Source organism: Agelaius phoeniceus, chromosome 15, assembly GCF_051311805.1.
Source record: "Agelaius phoeniceus isolate bAgePho1 chromosome 15, bAgePho1.hap1, whole genome shotgun sequence".
Classification (NCBI taxonomy): Eukaryota; Metazoa; Chordata; class Aves; order Passeriformes; family Icteridae; genus Agelaius; species Agelaius phoeniceus.
Window position 1 is genome coordinate 19,648,374 of NC_135279.1, and position 20,069 is coordinate 19,668,442.

A 20,069-nucleotide genomic window follows, 5' to 3' on the forward strand; every position below is an offset into this window, starting at 1 on the left:
GATGACAGCCCAAATTGTCATTAAGGCCAGCACCAGATTGCTAACTTTAGCAGGTCAAGAATATGCAGTTATCTATTTACCATTGAAAAAAGATTATCTTAATTGGCCAATGCAAAATTCTGATGATTTGCAGTACGCATTGTTGGACTTCCCAGGTGTTTGTTCTGTTCATTACCCAGCTCACAAATTATTGCAAGCCAAATTGAGTTTTAGGGAGAAACCTAAGTTAAGTGAAGAACCCTTAAATGCAATAATTCTCTTCACTGATGGCTCTGGCAAAAGTCACAAATCAGTCATAACTTGGTTGAACCAAAAAACTAATGCTTGGGAGTCAGACATTCAAATAGTAGAATGGTCTGCTCAGGTTGTTGAGCTTGCTGCTGTGGTTCGGGCTTTTCAGCTCTTTCCACAGCCTCTTAATTTAATCACAGATTCTCCTTATGTTGCTATTGTAGTTAAAAGATTAGAAGGGTCAATTTTAAAGGATGTTAGTCATGACACTTTATACCGTTGGCTCTCATGCCTTTATACAACTTTGCAATATAGAACTAATCCACATTTTGTTTCTCACATCAGGGCTCATTCTTCGCTTCCTGGATTTTTAGTGGGAGGAAACGCGAGAGCGGACAAACTGACAATGGTTATTTCAAACACTTTGCCAAACGTTTTTGAACGAGCAAAACTGACCCATGCCTTTTTTCACCAAAACCCGCAAGCACCTCTGCAAATGTTTCAAATTTCCAAAAGTCAAGCTAAGGCTGTCATGAGTACTTGCCCTGACTGTCAGCTTGTGCAGCCTGCTGTTTCTACAGGAGCAGTCAACCCCCGAGGTTTGCAAAGCCTGCAGTTATGGCAAACGGATATCATTAAATACCCTTCCTTTGGTAAATTTAAAAATATTCATGTTTCAGTGGACGCGTTCTCTGGTGCAGTTTTTGCTTCTCTTCACACAGATGAAACAAACAATCATGCCTGTCACCATTTTTTACAAGCTTTTGCTTCATTGGGTGTGCCCCAAGAAGTAAAAGCGATAATAGTCCTGCATATATAGCTCAAAAATTAACCAAATTTTTAAAAACATGAAGTGTCCGTCGCATCCTTAGTATTCCTCACTCTCCCACAAGTCAAAAAATTATTAAAAAGACACATCAAATATTAAAACACATTCTTGATCAACAGAAGAGAGAAGTAGAAGTCACACCACAAATAAGGTTGAACAAAGCTTTGTATGTTTTTAATTTTTTAAACAACTCTGTTGCAAAACCCAATCCACCAATTTTTAAGCATTTTTCAAATAACACACAAGCAAAACTGAAAGAAAATCCCCCTGTTTTAATTAGAAACCCTGAGACTGGACAAATTGAAAGTCCTTTCCAATTAATCACTTAAAAAGTATGCTTCTGTCTCTGCAAGTGCAAAAATTAAGTGAATCCCAGCCAAAAACGTCAAACTGTACCGCACCCCAGAATGTGTCAACGAGTCCAAAACCATAAAAGCAAATACACAGACATAAGCTAAACAAAAAAATCACGAGTCACACCTGACATTCCTTATTCATCAGTAAAACCTACAAACTCTAATTTTATGTTATTTATAAGTGTGTCAATTGTTAGTTTCATAGAACTGATTTTTGGCAAAAGCCTAGTTTTTGTTTTGTTAAGTTATAAATCCCCTCTATTAGACTTTCAAAGATAAAATTTTATTTTAAATTCAAAAGCAAAGTTTCTAAATTAATATATATGAGAAGATTTTTTGCCAAAAATAAGCTCATGAAAAAGATAAGGCAAAATCAAATGATATGCTGGTGTTAATTAGTTTTAATTGCTTCTTATAGTGCAAATTTGCCTGTGAAACAACCAAAACCAAATGTTTATGTGACCTTAGCCAAGGCAGCTGACTCAAATACCAAATGTTTGTCTAATTCAAAACCAAAAAACGCCTTCTCAACCTGTCTAATCAGCGTGCCAGTAGAAAATTTGCCTTTGATCAAAAAGCAATCTAATAGCAAGCCTAGTAAAATTAACAATGAGAGCAATCCCGTATTAAATTAAAACATTTAAGCCAAAAAACTTCCCAAAGCAATATCTAAACCCCCCAAATTAAAAATCCTTAATTCTTTAACAATAGATTTTTGCCTTATGTTTACAGCTAATGATTAGCAAAAAAGTAATCCTCTGAAGTACAATGTTATTCCCCATCATTTTGCATGCAGAAATTTAAGTGTTTGGTGTAATTATTCAAACAGTTGAAATGTACTTTCCAAAACTAACTAATATCCACAACAATTGCCAAAAGAATATTGGTTCATTGGTAAAGATAGAGCTTAGCAAAGCATTCCATCACGCCTTCAAAGTAACGCATGTAGCATTGGAATGCTCACTGTAATAACACCTACTGCTAAAGCAGTCATTAAAAAGAAACATAAAACAACAAAATCTGTTCATCATTATGATGAAAACTGAAAGAGTAATTTCATGCCTTAAATTGCTACCAAAAAAATTTCAGCAAGTTTGTTTTTACCCCAAGTGGCTTCAGCAATGACATTGAAACAATTAAATCAAGTTAGATGTTAGCTAAGTAAACAAACTAATGCCACATCCCCAGCAATCAGTGATATGTTAACAAATGTTAATAGTGTTAAACATGCTACCCCTCAGAATAGAACAGCAATGGATTTTCTTTTACTAGCACATAAACATAATTGTGAAAATTTTGAAAGATTGTTGTATAAACCTATCTGATCATTCTGAATCCATCTGCAAAAGCTTACAAAAGCTGAAAATTTTGACAACTCAAATTTAAAAAAATAGTGAATCCTAATTAAATAATTTGTTCCAAAAACAGAGCTTTACACCTTAACTAAAGAAACTTTGTAAGATAAGTGTATATATGTTGTGTATTAGTAGTAATACCTTACATACTTCAGTGTGTACAACAAATAATAAACAAAACAATCAAAAAAGTTTTTATCATACAAAAAAGAGAAGTAAAAAATAAATTCACAAAAAATTCTCAAAATACCACAAAAATAGTAGACGAAAGTATAAACATAGAAGAAAGTTTTAAATTAAAGCCTTAAAATCGACAAAATTTAAAAAAAAATAACCTTAAATTGTTATCAAACATAACTTATGCCCTTTAAACTAACTAAACTTCCACAGCATTAAAATTGCTGTGTTGTAATACAGCAATGCTTAATGCAAGCAAAAAACCACTTTAAATAAGAAATAAGCAAATATAGTAGAGTAAAACTACAAAACACAAAGTAGTTAATAAACAACCCAATTACAAAAGTTTCTTTTTAAGTAAATTGAGAGGGGGTATTGTGGGAATCCATAAAATCAGAGGATTTTGGGAAAGCTGCAAAAGGCAGGCCTCAGGGACTGCAGAACTGTGATAAGAGCTAAGCAGTAGCCATGAGATTGGTCAGCAGAAAAATTATGTAAGAAGTAGAAAAGTAAGGACAAATAGAACAATGGTCTGTGTATTAACACTTGTCTAGAATAACTCCCTAACCTGCAGAAAAGTATATCTAGCGAGACATTAGGAAAGTTCTAAGCTTAATAATGAAGCTCTGTGCTTTGTGTTTTAAGGCTTACAATCAGGGATTGGACTTGAAATAAGCAAGCATTGCTTTAAGCAAAAGTATGTGTGCTTATGGATTCCACAGCTGCCAGGGTGGGGTGGGGTTGGAAGGAGATTGGTAGAAATGGGATCCCAATTTGGAGCGGTGGGATGGGGATTGTGTGGGGCTGGCGGGATGGGATGTATTTGATAGCAAATAAAACTTTCAGAGTTACTGATTTCTGTCCTGTTTATTTTCTGTCTGTTCTGTTTGCAGAGTGCCACCTTCTCAGCTGATTCAATTCCTATAAAAATCCCATTTTTTAAATCATCTAATCCAAACAACCCAAAAACTAAAATCCAAATAAAACCACCTACCCGCAATTAAATTTTTTAAAATAATTTTAATTGGTTTAGAGTTTAGAGTTAAGGATGTTATTAAAGTTTAATTGTTTGGTTAAAATGTATGAGAAATTATAGTGGTCTTTGGTTTTGTGTTTAGTATATTTGTAATATTAATTGTTTTACTAAGGTGTGTTAGATTGTATGTTAGTTTTTTTGGGACCACAGAGACTGGGATCAAATATGGACTGGGATCTTATGGACTGGTGTGAGAGATGGTCTGGAGTTCCCCTCATTTGCCTCATGACCATCCCAAGGACAGATATCAGGACCCTGAGGACCCTGATTGGAATTCTGGCCTGCCTGAGGTGGATGCACACCAAAATCCTGAGGCCCCTGAGCAGAGTTCTGGCCTGCCAAGTGATTGTTTGCAGATGTATTTGCTGCTATGGTACCTTGCTTCTGGCAGGGCCTGCCAAGGGGCCACGTGCTCCATATGCTTGCACCTGCTTCGTGACAATAGCCCAGGAATCTTCCCACCTCTTGGCCAGATGAACTTGCTGGGGTGACTTTGGTGGTCCCCCCCGCCATGGAAAGTCCTTCATCTGCTTCACTACCACTATGACAAACAGAGACTGAAGCCCCCTCCCAAGGACTGAGACTGAGACCCCGTAATTCTGATACAGGGGGTGCTGGCCTGACTGGAGTGAGCCAAGTATTGCCTCAGGTGTGTTCGCTGGACCAAGAAAAGCAATGGGTCCCGCTCACTGCTGAGAACATGGACTATCTGCACCTGTTCCCCCCTTGATGGCTTCAATACCCTTATTCTTCATTGCATCTGTTCCCCCTCAGCAATTTCAACAGACTTATTCTTTGCTACCTGCTCCCCTCTCATGCAAAGGGCTATGATAGGCCTCTGAGTTAACCAGGGCTTTTCAGATCTTCCCAATATGACTGGGCGAACTCCAGCGACTGGACCACGAGGCCTTCATCTCTACGTTTGGTAGCTACACCCACTCTGTCTCCCCCTCTCTCTTTCTCTATTCTTTTCCTTTTTCCTGATTCCTTTAATGCATTTGCTGTGGTCATTCAAAAATAGGTGCATTTGTTTGATTGATACTGCAATCCCCTTCTGTGTTGCTTTTGCCCTCTGAGATCAGCTAAAGAACCATCACAACCTCCATCTGTATGAGTGGATCGTGACAGTATCTCACCTTTAGCTGCTTCTTTCAACTCTCTTTCCACCAGCTCATTCCCTTCTTCCAATTCAGAGCTCATTTCTAGTGGGCCTTGATATGCATGATGGCTGCCTTCTCAGGCAGCTGAACTGCTTCCAACAGTCTTATTGTCTCTTTGCATGTTTAATATTTTTCCCTTGTGAATTCAACAGTCCTCTTTCTTTCCAAGTCACTCAGTGGGCATGCACAACCCCAAATGCATACCTTAAGTCTGTATAAATGTTGATTTCTCTTCCTTTTGCCCGTTCTAAAGCACTTATTTCAGCCTTTTGTGCAGAGGTGTGTGTTGATAGTGGTCCTAGACTCTATTACCTCTCTGCAAGTGGTGACAGCATGCCAAGCATGTCTTTTTCCACTGATGACATTAACTGCTCCCATCGGTGAGCCACGTCTCGGCATTATTGAGGGGGTGTCCTTCAAATCCAACGGCTGCAGTAGGTGGCCTCAATAGTTTCCAGGCAATCATGGATCTCTGGATCTCTTGTGCTGGACAATGCTCTTTTCCTGACCAGAGATAGGGCAACTGAGAGGCATTTTAAAAACTTTTATTCCATTTTCAGTCTCATAAGAAGGCTGAGACAATACAGATGTTATAATTCACGCCATCACAATCAGAAGCCAACTGTTTCCTAATTACAATACACTTTAGGCGTCTCTTGGCCCATCAGCTTTTTGCCACGCCATGCTGTAGATGCCTTACAGCCAATCATCTGAAACTACCCTCGTGGGTCCCACTACACTGCATCTTTCATAGTTCTATTTCTCCAAAGTATCTAGTCTTACTTGCAAGGCCATCTTTTAAAACTTTTATCCATTTCTCTCTCATCAATATCTGTCCTATTCCATGGCAATTCTAAGTCAGCATTTCTTGTCTCAAAGTTTGCACATGGATGCATACAGTGTGGGCCTTCTGTCAGGCCTTGAGAACTCTCTACAAATCCATTGCCCACACATGGTCAGAGAGAAATCTGGGGAGAAATCCTGGAATTTTGGGAAAAATCCTGAAATTCTGGGAAAAAAACCCCAAATCTGGGATTATACTGGGAGTGACGGGGATTGTACTGAATTTGTAGTGATCATCATACTGGGCTCATACTGCCATGCCATGGCAGATGGTGATCACACTGATGGAGACTGGGATCATACTGGGAGTGAACAGGAGCCTGCGGGGGGGGCAATTGCGACCATATTATGGGCAAATGGGATATACTGGGAGTGACTGGGATTATGCTGAGGGTGACTGGGAGCAGCTGTGAGTAACTGGGATCATGGTAGGAGCAACTGGGAGGAACTGGGAGTGACTGGGTACATGCTGGGGGTGATTGGAAACAACTGGACTTATACTGGGATGAACTGGGATCATGCTGGAGCTGACTGGGATCATTCTGGCAGTGAGTGCCACTACACTGAGGCTGACTGGGAGTGCTTGGGAGCAAATGGGATCATACTGGAAGGAACTGGAAAGATGCTGGAGGGAACTGGGCTACACTGGGAAATACTGGGAGTGACTGGAACAAAAGTGAGGATGAAAGAAAACAATTGGAACCATGTGGAGCACAACTGGTTCATACTGGCAGGGACTGGGAGCACACTGGGCTCATATTTGGATCATACTGGAAATGACTTGGCTCATATATGAAGCAACTGGGATTCTGCAGTGAGTGAGGGGAAGTGACCAGGATCATACTGGGAGTGCTGAGGAAACTGGAAGCACACGGGGGGACCAACTGGGCTCATACTGGGAGCAGCCACTGCCAGCCCTGGCACCCCCCAAAAACACCTCCCAGGATCCCCCCGAGGGCCATCTGCGGCTCAGCTTTGGAGCCCTGCCAGCTGCAAAGATCCCCCCCCCCCAAAAAACCCCAAACCCAGGCACCCCCCGGGATATTTGGGCTGCGCTCCCCCTGCCCGGGCACCTGCAAAATGGGGGGCGATGCTCCCCGGGGCTGCGGCGACTGCAGGGTTCCCTCTCCCCTTCTCCAGCTGCTTCCTGCAGTTGCTCGGCCTCTTCCTCCCTCCCTCCTCCTCCTCCCCCACTCCCAAAGACTGAACCGTGAGGGGAAAGGGGGCGGGGAAAGGGCGGGAACCGTGAGGGGAAAGGGGCGGGGAAAGGGCGGGAACCGTGAGGGGAAAGGGGGCGGGGAAAGGGCGGGAACCGTGAGGGGAAAGGGGGCAGGGAAAGGGCGGGAACTGTGAGGGGAAAGGGGGGCGGGGAAAGGGCGGGAACTGTGAGGGGAAAGGGGGGCGGGCTCAGGCCAAGGGCGGCAACTGTGAGGGGACACTCTGGGAGGCGGCACCCTGCAAACAGAACTGCAACGGACTGAACATGAACGGGAGAGAAAGCAGTAAGTCTGAGAGTTTTATTTGCTATCAAATACATCCCACACACCCAGCCGCACACAATCCCCATCCCACCGCTCCCACACTCCCATCCCATCCTATCGCTCCCAAATTGGGATCCCATTTCTCCATATCTCCTTCCAACCCCATCTCACCCTGGTTCCTGTGGAATGGAGTGAGTTTGGCATAGGATTGAGATTTTGAGGTGGGAACAAGAAGTTTGAGGTAGGATTGAGCCCTTTTGTGTTAAGATTGAGCTGTTTTCAGTGTGATTTGAGTGGTTTTGAGGTGAAAGATCAATCCCTCTTCACTTTTGGACTGCAAAGAGATGGAAAAGACAAGAAAATTAAGGCCAAACCAAAAGAATAAGAAGCCAGGTGTGTTCCCAACATGGATCACAGGGAATGTGAGTGACCAGGGCTGTGCCCAAAGTGCCTCCTTCAGTGGGGGATGGAGCTGCAGCAGCGCATGAAGCTCTTCCTGCACTCGGGGCACTCGCAGGGCTTCCCTTACCGGTGCCTCCGTTGGTGTCGGGTCAAGTTAGAGCTGCAGGAGAAGCTCTTCCCACACTGGGGACACTCGTAGGGCCTCTCCCCAGTGTGGATGCACCAGTGGGTGATGAGGGTGGAGTTGTGCTTGAATCCCTTCCTGCAGTCAGGGCAGAAGAAGGGCCTCTCCTCTGTGTGACTGAGATTGTGCAGGAGGAGATGGGAGTTGAACCAAAATCTATTCCCACACTTGGAACACTCGTAAGGCCTCTCCGTAGTGTGGATCTTTTGGTGCCTGATCAGGGTGTCATGGTGCCTAAAGCTCTTCCCACACTCCCCACAATTGTAGGGCCGTTCTCCAGTGTGGGTTCTCTGGTGGCTGATCAGGCTGGAGCTCTGCCTGAAGCTCTGTCCGCACTCCCAACACTCATAGGGCCTCTCTCCAGTGTGGGTGAAAGAGAGCAACTGGAACCATGTGGAGCACAACTGGTTCATACTGGCAGGGACTGGGAGCACACTGGGCTCATCTCTGGATCATACTGGGAGGGACTGGACTAATACTGGGAGGATCTGAGAGGGACTGGGAGCACACCCTGCACATCATCCCCCAGACTGGGCCTGACTGGGAGCAACTGGGAGCACGCTGGCAGCAAATGGCATCATACTGGGACTGACTGGGCTGATCTAGGGAGAAACTGGAACCACGCTGGAGGCAGCTGGGACCATACTGGGAGAGATTGGAAGCAACTGGGATTATACTGGGACCCCACTGTGAGGGCTGGCATGTGACTGGGATCAAACTGGAGCTTACTGGGATCATATTGGGGTTGAAAGGGAGCGACCGGGATCACACTTTGGGCTACTGGGAGCAGCTGAGGGAAACTGGGATGATGCTGCAAGCAAACTGGAGCAACTGGGAAGGACTGGATGCATGCTGGGGGCAACTGGGATATACTGGGCATGACTGGGGGATCATACCGGGGTAACTGACAGCTCACTGGGGCCACTGGAAAACGTGGGCACCCTGTTACCTTCGGGGATCCCCTGAAATACCTTTCCCCTTACATCAGCCTGGTGCATATTCATAGAGCCTCATGCATATCCATAAACTACTTTACATATTCCAGGAATGATTTTACATGGCCCCTCCTTGGGTCTGCCTTTTCAGAGCATGTGTGTTTCTTGGCTGTGGTTTTGGCTCCTTCTCTTTATCACCTCCAGGTTTTGGGCCTTGGTGCACTCTGCCTTCAGACGGGGAGTGCTGATAGTTGGCAGATCTGTACAGGTGTCCTCATCCCGTGTGCATTGGATGTTATCCCATCCAAGCAGGCAGTTTAACACAAGCACACTTCTATCAGTTATTTCACTACAATGTCTAAGCTCAATTAACAACAGAAATAAAAACTATATCTTTAGAACAAGGTTATTTTAACACCACACATATAAAATCCATTTTAATATTTGCAAAAAGCCAATATTATGATATTTATCTATAACAGGGTGAAGGAGCCCTGGCCCAGGCTCTGGCCCTGGGGCACACGGGGACGCTGCTGGGGGGTCCCTGTCCCCCTGTGCCACCCCCAGGGCCCCGGCCCCCCGTCCCCGTGTCAGGCTCTGGGGTCGATCTCATGGAACATCCTCTGGGGGAGGCTGCGGGGCCGGGGCCGGGGAGACCCGGGGGGACAGGGGACCCCGCTGTGCACGAGCAGGGTTGGACTGCTCTGGGGGGAGCTGTGAGGGGGCCAGGGCAGAGTGACCTCCCTAGGGACCTCACACAGCCCCCGGGATGTCACATAGCCCCTGTGATGTCACACAGCCCCATGTGATGTCACACAATCTCTGTGATGTCACACAGCCCCCGTGATGTCACACAGCCTCTGTGATGTCACACAATCTCTGTGATGTCACACAGCCCCCGTGATGTCACACAGCCTCTGTGATGTCACACAGCCCCCGTGATGTCACACTGTCCCTGTGATGTCACACTGCCCCTGTGATGTCACACTGTCCCTGTGATGTCACACAATCACTCTGTTAGGTCACACAACCTCCATATGATGTCATTCAGCTGCTATGTGATGTCACACAGCACATTTGTGGTGTCACAGTCACCCTGTGATGTGACAGCCTTCTCTGTGGCATCACACAGCTGCTCTGTGACTCTGTGTCACAACCCACATTGTGATGTCACAGAGCCGCCTTCTGTGATGTCACAGCTAGCTCTGTGCTGTCACAACCCCCTCAGTGCTGTCACACAGCCCACTCTGTGCTGTCACACAGCCCCTTGCTGCCATCCCAGCTGCTCTGTGGCTCTGGGACACAGCCCCAGAGGTGCTGCTGTGACACAGCCCCCGCGGGGACATCCCACAGCCCCGGCCAGTGCTGAGCCCCTGTGAGCTCTGTCTGTGCCCTGCTCGTGTCCCTGAGGGGCCCTGGCAGTGCCCCAGCCCTGCTGGGCTGTGCACAGGAGCTGCTCCTGGCCAGAGCTGTCTCTCTGCAGCTCTGCTGCCCTTGCCAGGAGCTGCCTCTGGGCCAGGAGCCCGGCCCAGCTCAGCAGCACAGACACAGCACAAGGACTTTAATCACCCTCTGGGCCTCTGCTGCTCTTTGCATCACACCCAGTCCCTCAGAGTGGGCTCAAAGACTTCTCAAGAGCTCAGAGTGAGATTGAAATACTGAAGTTTCTTGTACTTTAAAGAGATCCCTGTGAGGACAGGACTGAGAAAGTGTCCCTGGGTTCCAGGGAGAGCAGAACACTGGAGGCACTGATGGCAGCTGGGGACAAACAAGGCAAAGGTGTCTCTGGTGCTGAGCAAACCTGGATTTGTTTCAGGAATGCAAAGGGCCAAGGCCTGAGCCCCAGGGCCTGGCCAGGCAGATCCTGTCCCTCCCTCCTTGCTCAGGGCTCTTTCCGGGATGGGCCCTGGCATGTGGGGATGGGCAATGCCAAGGGCAGGAGCGTGGGGCGGCCCCTGCCAGGCTGCTGAGCAGGGACAAGGAGGCAATGAGGCCCCAGGCCTGCAAGGGTCACTTGTCCCCTCCTGGCTCAGGCCCAGGCCCAGCAGCCATGGCCAAAGTGCTGCCCAGGTTGGCTCTGTCAGGGCTGTCTTGCAGCTGCTGCCCATCCCTGTGCCCTGTGCAGCCCAGGCTGTCCCACGGTGTCCCTGCCCTGGCCTCTGTCCCTGCAGGCTCTGGGCATCCCCCGGCTGCCCCACCTGGCTGGGCCCTTCCTTTGCTGACAGCTCTGCCTCCTGCCTGCCCCTGCCTGCCCACACAAAGCCTGGGGCTGCTCCAGGCTCCTGCTGGGGACGTGCTGCACCACAGCCCTGCCCTGACAGGGAAATTCCTTTCTCCTCATGCCACTCTGGGCCTCCCCAGCTGCCCTTGGCGTTGATTCTTTCTCTCTCTGGCTGTCTTCCACTATGTCAAAAGGATCCACCATCCCTGAAATCGCTCTTTAAACACTCTCATGGCTCTGCTCCACTGTCCTCAGGCTCCACCCCACTGAGCACAGAGCTCCTTTGTCCCTATACAGTGCTCATGTTCCCAAGGCCTCCAAACCCCTCCTTGGGACATCTCTGGGCCCTCTCCAAGGTGTTTCCAAATGAAAACATTCACCTCAGAGGCTAAAGAAATCACCAGAGGACAGGGCCAGCCTGACCTGTCTGTCCTGGCTACTTTTGTCTGGGAGCAATCCTTGGATATACAGAATTTGGGAGGCCAAATTCTAATTTTGGCCATGGTCCCTGGACAAGAAGGCTGGTTCTTTTCCACAGGAATGAAGGAACAGAGCCCCAGTGTTTCAGGGACAGATGAGAGGTGACCACCAGAGGCCAAGGCCAGCCAGACCTGGCAGGTTTTGTTTTGTGAGATACCCCTGTATAGAGGGAATTATTTTGGGCAGAGTACCCGTTTTGGCAATGACCATCTGAAAAGTCAGACAGCTCTTTTCCATAGCAAGGAAAGCACAGAGCCCCAGTGCTTTAGGAACTGATGAGAGGCAGCCCTTGACATCCCAAGATCAGCCAGAGCTGTCAGGTGGCCCTTGGGAGGCCAAGCCAGCCAGAGCTGTTCCATGTTCCCAGGGTTCCATGGGGTCCCACAGTGTCCCAATGGTCCCTTGCTTCCATGGGGCCCTGAGGTGTCATAATGCCCCCTTGGTGACACCAGGCCCTGAAGGTTGGAATGGTCTCCATGGTTCCATCAGGCCCCACAGAGCCACAATGGTCTCTGGGTCCATGGAGCCCCTCTGTGTCACCATGGCCCCTTTGGTTCCCTGGGCTCCAGTGGTGCCACAATGATCCCCTTGGTTCCCTGGGCTCCAGTGGTGCCACAATGATCCCCTTGGTTCCATGGGCTCCAGTGGTGCCACAATGATCCCCTTGGTTCCCTGGGCTCCAGGGGTGCCACAATGATCCCCTTGGTTCCCTGGGCTCCAGTGGTGCCACAATGATCCCCTTGGTTCCATGGGCTCCAGTGGGGCCACAATGATCCCCTTGGTTCCCTGGGCTCCAGTGGTGCCACAATGATCCCCTTGGTTCCATGGGCTCCAGTGGTGCCACAATGATCCCCTTGGTTCCCTGGGCTCCAGGGGTGCCACAATGATCCCCTTGGTTCCCTGGGCTCCAGTGGTGCCACAATGATCCCCTTGGTTCCATGGGCTCCAGTGGGGCCACAATGATCCCCTTGGTTCCCTGGGCTCCAGTGGGGCCACAATGATCCCCTTGGTTCCATGGGCTCCAGTGGGGCCACAATGATCCCCTTGGTTCCATGAGGTCCCCCCAGTGTCCCAGGGATCTCCATGGGAAGGAAAGAACCCAGCCCCACTGTTGCAGGCACAGCCACCAGAGGCCAAGGCCAGCCAGCCTTGACAGTACTGGCAGATTTTGCCTGGGAGCAACCCTTGGATATTGAGAATTTCAGAGGTGGAATCCCAATTTCAGACATGGACACTGGAGGAGAAGGATGGTTCTTTTCCATAGGAAGGAAAGCACAGAACACCGGTGGTGTCTCAGGGGCAGATGAAAGGCGGCCATCAGAGGCCAAGGCCAGCCAGACCTCTCTGTCCTGGCAGCTTTTGTCTGAAAGCAACCCTTGGATATCAGGAATTTGGGAGGTGGAACCCCAATTTTGGCCGTTTCTGCATGGATAAGAAGGACGGTTCTTTTCCATAGGAAGGAAAGCACCCAGCCCCAGTGTTTGGACAGCAGGGGAGAGGCACCCCCAGGAGGCCAAGGGCAGCCAGACCTGTCTGTCCTGGCAGCTTTCACCTGGGAGCAATCCTTGGATGTACGGAGTTTTGGAGGTGGAATCCCAGTTTTGGCCATGGTCAAGATGGGTATTTTTGCCCATAGGAAATTAAAGCACAAAGTCCAAGTGTTTAGGAAGAAGATGAGAGGTGGCCACCCTCAGGCCAAGCCAGCCAGCCCTGTCTCTCCTGGCACCTTTTGTCTAGGGGCTTTCCTTGGACATTGGGCATTTTGGAGGTGCAATCTCAGTTTTGGCTGTGGGTGCCTGGACAGGAAGAAGAGTTCTTTTCATAAGGAAGGAAAGCACCCAGCCCCAGTGTTTCAGAGGCAGATGAGAGCCAGCCCTCAGGAAGCCAAGGCCAGCCAGGCCTGTCAGTCCTGGCAGCTTTTGTCTGGGAGCTATCCTTGGATATAAGGAATTCCAGAGGCAGTTGCCCAGTTTTGGCCATGAGTGCCTGGTTGAGATGGAGGGTTTTTTCCCACAAGAAATAAAAGCACATGGTCCCAGGGTTTCAAAGGCAGATGAGAGGTGCCCCCAGGTAGGCAAGGGAGCCAGATCTGTCCCTCCTGGCAGATTTCATCTGGGAACAATCTTTGCATGTAAGGGAATTTGGAGAAGGAATCTCAGTTTTGGCCATAGGGCCCTGGAGGAGGATCAGGACAGTTCTGTCCCATAGGAAGGAGAGCCCAGAGCCCCAGTGCTTCAGGGGCAGATGAGGAGCAGCCCTCCACATGCCAAGGTCAGCCAGACCTGTCCAGCAGCCCCCGGGAGGCCAAACCAGCCACACCTGCTCCCTGTGCCCTTGGTTCCATGAGGACCCACAGTGTCCCCATGGTCTCCTTGATTCCAGGAGTCCCTGCAGTGTCACAATGTTCTCCTTTCTTCTGCAGTGTCACAACGGCCCCTTGGCTTCCCTGAGCCCTTGCAATGTCCCCATGGCCCCTCGGCTCCCCGTGGCCCCGCTGTGTCACAATGGCTCCTTGGTTCCACGGGCCCCACAGCTTCATCCTTGGCCCTTGGTTCCAGAGGGGGCCTGAGTTTCACAATGGTCCCCCTGATTCCGTGAGGCACCAGAGTGTCACAATGGTCTCTTTGCTCCCATGAGGTTCCATAGTGCCACCGTGGTGTCCTTGGATCTGCGTTGTCACAAGGGCCCCTTGGTTCCATGAGTTTCTGGACTGTCAGCAATGGTTTCTTTGCTCCAGAGGGGCCTTGATGTGTCACAAGGGCTCCGTGGCTGGGGTTTGTGTCTCACCCACGCTGGAACCCCAGCAGTTGGTAGCCATGTGCGTTTCTTTCTATAGAGCTTCTGTCTTCCTGTCTCTCTGTCTTCTCCTTCTAATGCTCTTGATGTGGAACATTTTTTGATACCTCAACAACTGAAGTGATTAAACGTTTCCAGGTACACCGGGCTGAGTTAATGAAGTTACTGCTATGGTGTTTTATGTTGAATTGGATGTTTTAGTAAATCTTTTTCCAAAGTTTCTTGATTTTCTGATCTTTGCCAGGAAAATTTTGTGCCATTTTGTCCTCTTGAGAATATATGGTTGGTGTTACTCCTGTGCACCAAACTCCAGGAAAGGAACCCTTGGTTACTGTGAGAAACGACTGCTGACTTTCAAAATTTTAAAAGGTTTATTCAACCTTAACAAAAATGACAAGCAAAGGACTAAATAAGGAACAAGAGGCCTGGGAGCTCCCCTCGTGGCCGCCTACCACGTGCCTGGCTCGTCCTCAAGATGGACGCTTCGCCTTTTATACCCCGGGATTGCATCAGCCAACCCTGGCCCCTCCCACAGTCTGTCAGTCAACTCTTCTTTGCTGTTTATTGGTGGAGTCTGCTTTCCTGCAGCTTGATTGGAGGGTCAGGTGCTGTCATGCCACGCCCCCTCCCCTAGGAACAAGTTTTTGTTCTCGCCTTCTTTCTACCTGTCCTGGATGGCTCAGGCTGTCTGATGGTAACAACGGGGGGGAAAGGGACTGTGGGGAGAGCAGAGGACACATAAACAACAGACTGCAATAACATAATGACACATCAATAAAGCTTCTCTTAATATTCACACAGTATCCATCCCTTAATTGCAGGAGCCAATCATCTCATTAGCCATCTATAGTACAAAGGGCCCTAAAATCACCGTTAAAAGGTAAAATTACCCAAAGAGGCCTAAAATCCACCCATATGGGCCTAAAATCAGCCAAAGGCATCTAAAATCCACTCTAAAACTGCCCAGTTTATCCTAAAATCACCCAAACAGGCCCAAACCCCACCCAAATGGGCTTAAATCATTCAAAGGGATCTAAAATCCACCCTCAAACCCAACAGATTTGGCCTAAAATCTGCAAAGGGGCCTAAGATCCACCCTAAAAGGCTTGAAATCACTGCAAGGGATCTGAAACCCACCCTAAACCTGTCCAGTTTGGCCTAAAATCATCCAAATGGACCTAAATTCTCCAGGACCAAGAGCAAACCCAGCAGCAGAACCAGCACCAGCCACAAGACTGGGACCGACACTGGAACTGAGATTGGCAGCGCCACAGGACCGGCACCGGGACTAGGACCGAGACCCAGACCAGAACCTGCACCAGAACTGGCACTGGGTCCAAGACTGGGACCAAGCCTGACACTGGGACCGGCACCAGGAGCGCTTTGGAACTGGGACTGGCACCGGCAGCGCTCCAGGACTGGGATCAGGACCGAGACTGGAACCCGGCACCCGCACCGGGACTGCTCTGGGACCGGGACCAGGACCGAGACCGGGAGCCCTCCAGGACTGAGACCGAGACCGTCACCGGAACCAGCACCGAGAGTGGCAGCACTCTGGGACTGGGACTGAGACTGAGATTGGCACTGGGAGCACTCCAGGACCAAGACCAGCACCAGTAGCAGCACTGGGTCCAGAACCACTCTGGGACCAAGACTGAGACCAGCACTGAAACCAGCACCAGCACCGGCACCGAGAATGGCACTGCTCCAGGACCGAGACTGGGACTGAGACTGGGACTGGCACCGCTCTGGTACCAAGACTGGGACTGGGACTGGCACCGCTCCAGTATCAAGATCAACACGAGAACCAGAATCAGCCCCAGGAGTGCTCCGGGACTGAGATGGAGACTGAGGCAGGCACCGGAACCAGGATCAGCACCAGGATCACTCTGGGACCAGCACCAGGAGCAGGAACAGGACTGGAAATGGGATTGGAAATGGGACTGGCACTGGATCCCTCCTGGATCTCTGCATTCGTTCCGGGGAGCTTTGGCTGCGCCCCCGGGCAGGATGGGGAGGGACCCCTGGGCAGGGCGGGACCCCCTCGGTTCACATTGATCCGGTGCAGCCATCCCGGTCCATATGGTCCAGTTTGTATGATCCCAGTCTCGGCTCCTAATCCCCACGGTCCCAGCCTGTGAAATCCCAGTCCACATGATCCCAGTCTGTACAATCCCAAGCCATACAATCCCAGTCTACATGATGCCAGTCCACATGGTCCCAATCGGTGCAGTCCCAGTCTGTGGGATCCCAGTCCATATGATCCCAGTCTGTATGGTCCTGCATGGCACACACTCCAAGGACCTGGAATTCCAGTTCCCAGCCAGGAAAAGATGTTCCTGCCCTTGAAGGCAAAGCTCCTAAGAAGGGGCCGAAAGCCAAGTGGATCCTACAGTGACATTTCACTGCCAGCCTTCAGAACTTCACCCATGGACGTTGTAGCTCCTGCACTGGGAATTAAATCAGGGCAGGGTCTTTGGTGGCAGCTGCCCTGGCTCAAGGGAGACACTGAGAGAGAAACAGAGCAGGCAAAGAGAGGCAGGAGAGAAAGGAGGACACAAACACAATCAGCTGAGAAGGTGGCACTCTGCAAACAGAACTGCAATGGACTAAAAATGAATGGGACAGAAATCACTAACTCTGAAAGTTTTATTTGCTATCAAATACATCCGACCCACCCAGCCCCACACAATCCCAATCCCATCACTCCAAATTGGGATTGCACTTCTCCCAATCTCCTTCACACCCCATCTCACTCTGGCAGCTGTGGAATGGAGTGAGTCTGGCGTGGGACTGAGTTTTTTAGGGTGGGAACAAGGCATTTTGATGTGGGATTGAGCCTGTATGAATTAAAATTCAGTTGTTTTCAGTGGGATTCAGTTGTTTTGAGGTGACCCTCTTGGCTTTTGGAGTGCAAAGAGATGGAGAACACTGCACAAAATCCCCCCCCCAGACTACAAAAATCCTCCAGAATATTCTCTCCAAACCATCAATTTCCCATAAAAAAACTCTGAAATTGTGGGACTTTAGACATCTTTGATCAATTTTTTTCTTTAAACACTGTTTTGGCTGTTTTTAAGGGATGAAGATGAATCAGAAAAAAATGCCAAACAAAAGGACAAGCAGGCAGGTGTGTTCCCAACATGGATCACAGGGAATGTGAGTGACCAGGGCTGTGCCCAAAGTGCCTCCTCCAGTGGGGGATGGAGCTGCAGCAGCGCACGAAGCTCTTCCCGCACTCGGGGCACTCGCAGGGCTTCCCTTACCAGTGCCTCCGTTGGTGTCGGGTCAAGTGAGAGCTCCTGGAGAAGCTCTTCCCACACTGGGGACACTCGTAGGGCCTCTCCCCTGTGTGGATGCGCCGGTGCCTGACGAGGGTGGAGTTGCGCTGGAATCCCTTCCCGCAGTCTGGGCAGCGGAAGGGCCTCTCCTCTGTGTGACTCCGATAGTGCAGGAGGAGATTGGAGCTGGACTGAAACCTCTTCCTGCATTTATCACACTCGTAGGGCCTCTCCCCTGTGTGGATGCACCAGTGCTTGACAACATCGGAGTTGTACTTGAATCCCTTCCCACAGTCGGGGCATTGGAAGGGCCTCTCCTCTGTGTGACTCTGATAGTGCTGGAGAAGATGGGACCTGGTCTGAAACCTCTTCCCACACTTGGAACACTCATAGGGCCTCTCCCCCGTGTGGGTCCTCTGGTGCTTGATCAGGTTGGAGCTCTCTCTGAAGCTCTCCCCACACTGCCCACACTCGTAGGGCCATTCCCCAGTGTGGATCCTCTCGTGCACGATCAGGCGGCAGTTCCACCTGAAGCTCTTCCCACACTCCACGCACGTGTGGGGCTTCTCCCCATCATGGAGCTGCTCATGGAGCACCAGCTCCGAGCTCTGCCTCCATCTCCGGCCGCCTTCCCGGCCCAGGCTGCCTCTTTCCCCCTCACATCCCCGCCATCTGCGTTTGCAGCCCCTCCTCGTGTGGCATCTCCGGGCCTTTTCCTCCCCGTTGGCTTCCTGCACCGTGGAGCCGCTCAAAACGGCCTCTGCCACCAGGTTCTGCCGCGGGCATTTGTCCTCCCTGCTCTCCATGCTCAGCTCCTGCTCTGGGCGAGGAAGGACAAGGACAGCATGGGATTTGCCTCCGTGCCACAGGCAAGGGCAACGAGATCCCCCCAGGGCTGTGCTGCCGCTGGGGGCCCTGCTGGGCTGGGAGATGGAGCAGCACAGAGGGGAAAGGGGCACTGACTTCCTCCTCACCTGCCTCAGTGTCCCGGGGCATCTTCCTCTTCCTCACAGCCTCACAGGGGTTGGCAATGGGAAATCCTGGTTTGGAGAAAACAAGGGATGAGCACCTGGAGTTTGAAGTTCCCCCCACCCAAGTCCATCTCTACAAGTCACTGGCCATGTGGGCTCCAGAAAACCCTCCCAAACACCAAGATTCAGCCCTGAAAAAGCCTTCCAGGAGTTCCCCATCCCTGGTCCCTCCCCTCTGGTGTTCGGGGGTTCCCCCCTGTCCCAGCTGCTGGGGTCAAACTTGGATTGGGGGTCCCCCTTCTCCTGGGTGCCCGCCCTGCCCAGGCTGCTGGCAGTGACAGCAATGCCAAAAGCTCCCCTCTCTTGGCTCTCCCCATTTCGGGATGCCGGGGCTGTTTGGGCTCCCGGGCTCCCTTCTCCCCTCATTCTCTGCTCTGCGCTGCAGCGGCTCCAAGGAGTCCCCCCTGCCCCTCTCCAGGCTCTTGAGGCTCCCGCCAATGGCGGCACTCCCCCCTCTCTGGCCTCCCCACTTTGGCCTCCTGGGGCACACAGGCCTCTGCTCCTCCAGGCTGCCTCTGCCGGCAGCCGCCACCGCCACCCCCCGATGTCCCCCCGAGGGGCCTTTTCCGCTCAGCCTTGGACTTCTTCATTCTCCAAACATCCCCCCAAAAACCCAACCCAGGGACCCCCCGGGATATCCGGGCCGGGCTCCCCCTCCCCGCTCACCGGAGCCATGGGGGGGGCGATGATCCCACAGGTGGGGGCTGCGAATTCAGGCAGGGCTCGAGACCGCGTGGTTCCCGCAGCTCAGCCTTGATCCACCTTTGTCCCTCCTCTTCCTCTTCCTCCCGCTCCTCTCTGTTTTCCCCACCTCCTTCTCATCTTCTATCTTTCCCCTTCCATTCCTTCTCCTCCTCCTCCCCCCTAACCCCGCCTCCTCCTCCCCCTCCATCCCTGCCCTTCCCTCCCTCCTCCTCCTCCCCCAGCAGCAGCCACACCCTCGGTGCCCCGTTCCCGCAGCCCTCGCAGCCCGTGGCAGCAGCGGCCATGGAGCCGGGCCAGGTCGGCATGGGCAGCGCGGGGCTCTCGGCTGCTCCCAGCCGCTGCGGGCGGGGGGAACCCGGCCCGGGCCAAAGGAGAGGCAAACTGGGCAAACTGGGGGCTGCACATCCAAACTGGGCCTTGCTGGGGACCCTGCCTGGCCCCTGCCAGCCCTTGGGGCTCCTCTCGGCACATCCGCCAGGGGGGAACGCACACAGGCCTGGGGGATCCCAGCAGTGGCAGCACTGCCAGGGACTGGGCTGCACTCGGATCGTACAGAGGGTGACTGG

At 50.8% G+C, this 20,069-nt stretch overlaps 4 protein-coding genes and 1 pseudogene across 5 annotated transcripts in view; 1 reads left to right on the forward strand and 4 right to left on the reverse strand.

The window, feature by feature from the left end:
* The window catches only part of LOC143695253 (uncharacterized), a 101,926-nt gene extending 82,425 nt beyond the window's left edge, over positions 1-19,501 (reverse strand). The window contains exons 1-2 of the mRNA XM_077186310.1: positions 19,465-19,501; positions 18,742-18,807 (exon numbers count right to left, since the gene is read on the reverse strand). The gene's annotated coding sequence lies outside the window, so the exon portion shown is untranslated. The remainder of the gene's footprint in view (positions 1-18,741; positions 18,808-19,464) is intronic.
* The window catches only part of LOC129126570 (uncharacterized), a 246,689-nt gene that overhangs the window by 104,698 nt on the left and 121,922 nt on the right, over positions 1-20,069 (reverse strand). Inside the window, exons 1-2 of one of the 2 annotated variants that reach the window (XR_013184357.1) lie at positions 19,465-19,584; positions 18,742-18,807 (exon numbers count right to left, since the gene is read on the reverse strand). The exons of the other annotated variant lie outside the window; for it this stretch is intronic. The gene's annotated coding sequence lies outside the window, so the exon portion shown is untranslated. Of the gene's footprint in view, positions 1-18,741; positions 18,808-19,464; positions 19,585-20,069 lie in introns of those variants that run through there. 2 annotated transcript variants of the gene reach the window in all.
* Positions 1-20,069, forward strand: part of LOC129126568 (uncharacterized) — a 250,177-nt gene that overhangs the window by 72,103 nt on the left and 158,005 nt on the right. The window lies entirely within an intron of this gene.
* LOC143695314 (uncharacterized) overlaps positions 1-20,069 on the reverse strand; it is a 193,055-nt gene that overhangs the window by 50,899 nt on the left and 122,087 nt on the right. The gene's annotated exons all lie outside the window — the stretch shown is intronic.
* LOC143695311 (uncharacterized) overlaps positions 7,643-20,069 on the reverse strand; it is a 33,463-nt pseudogene continuing 21,036 nt past the window's right edge.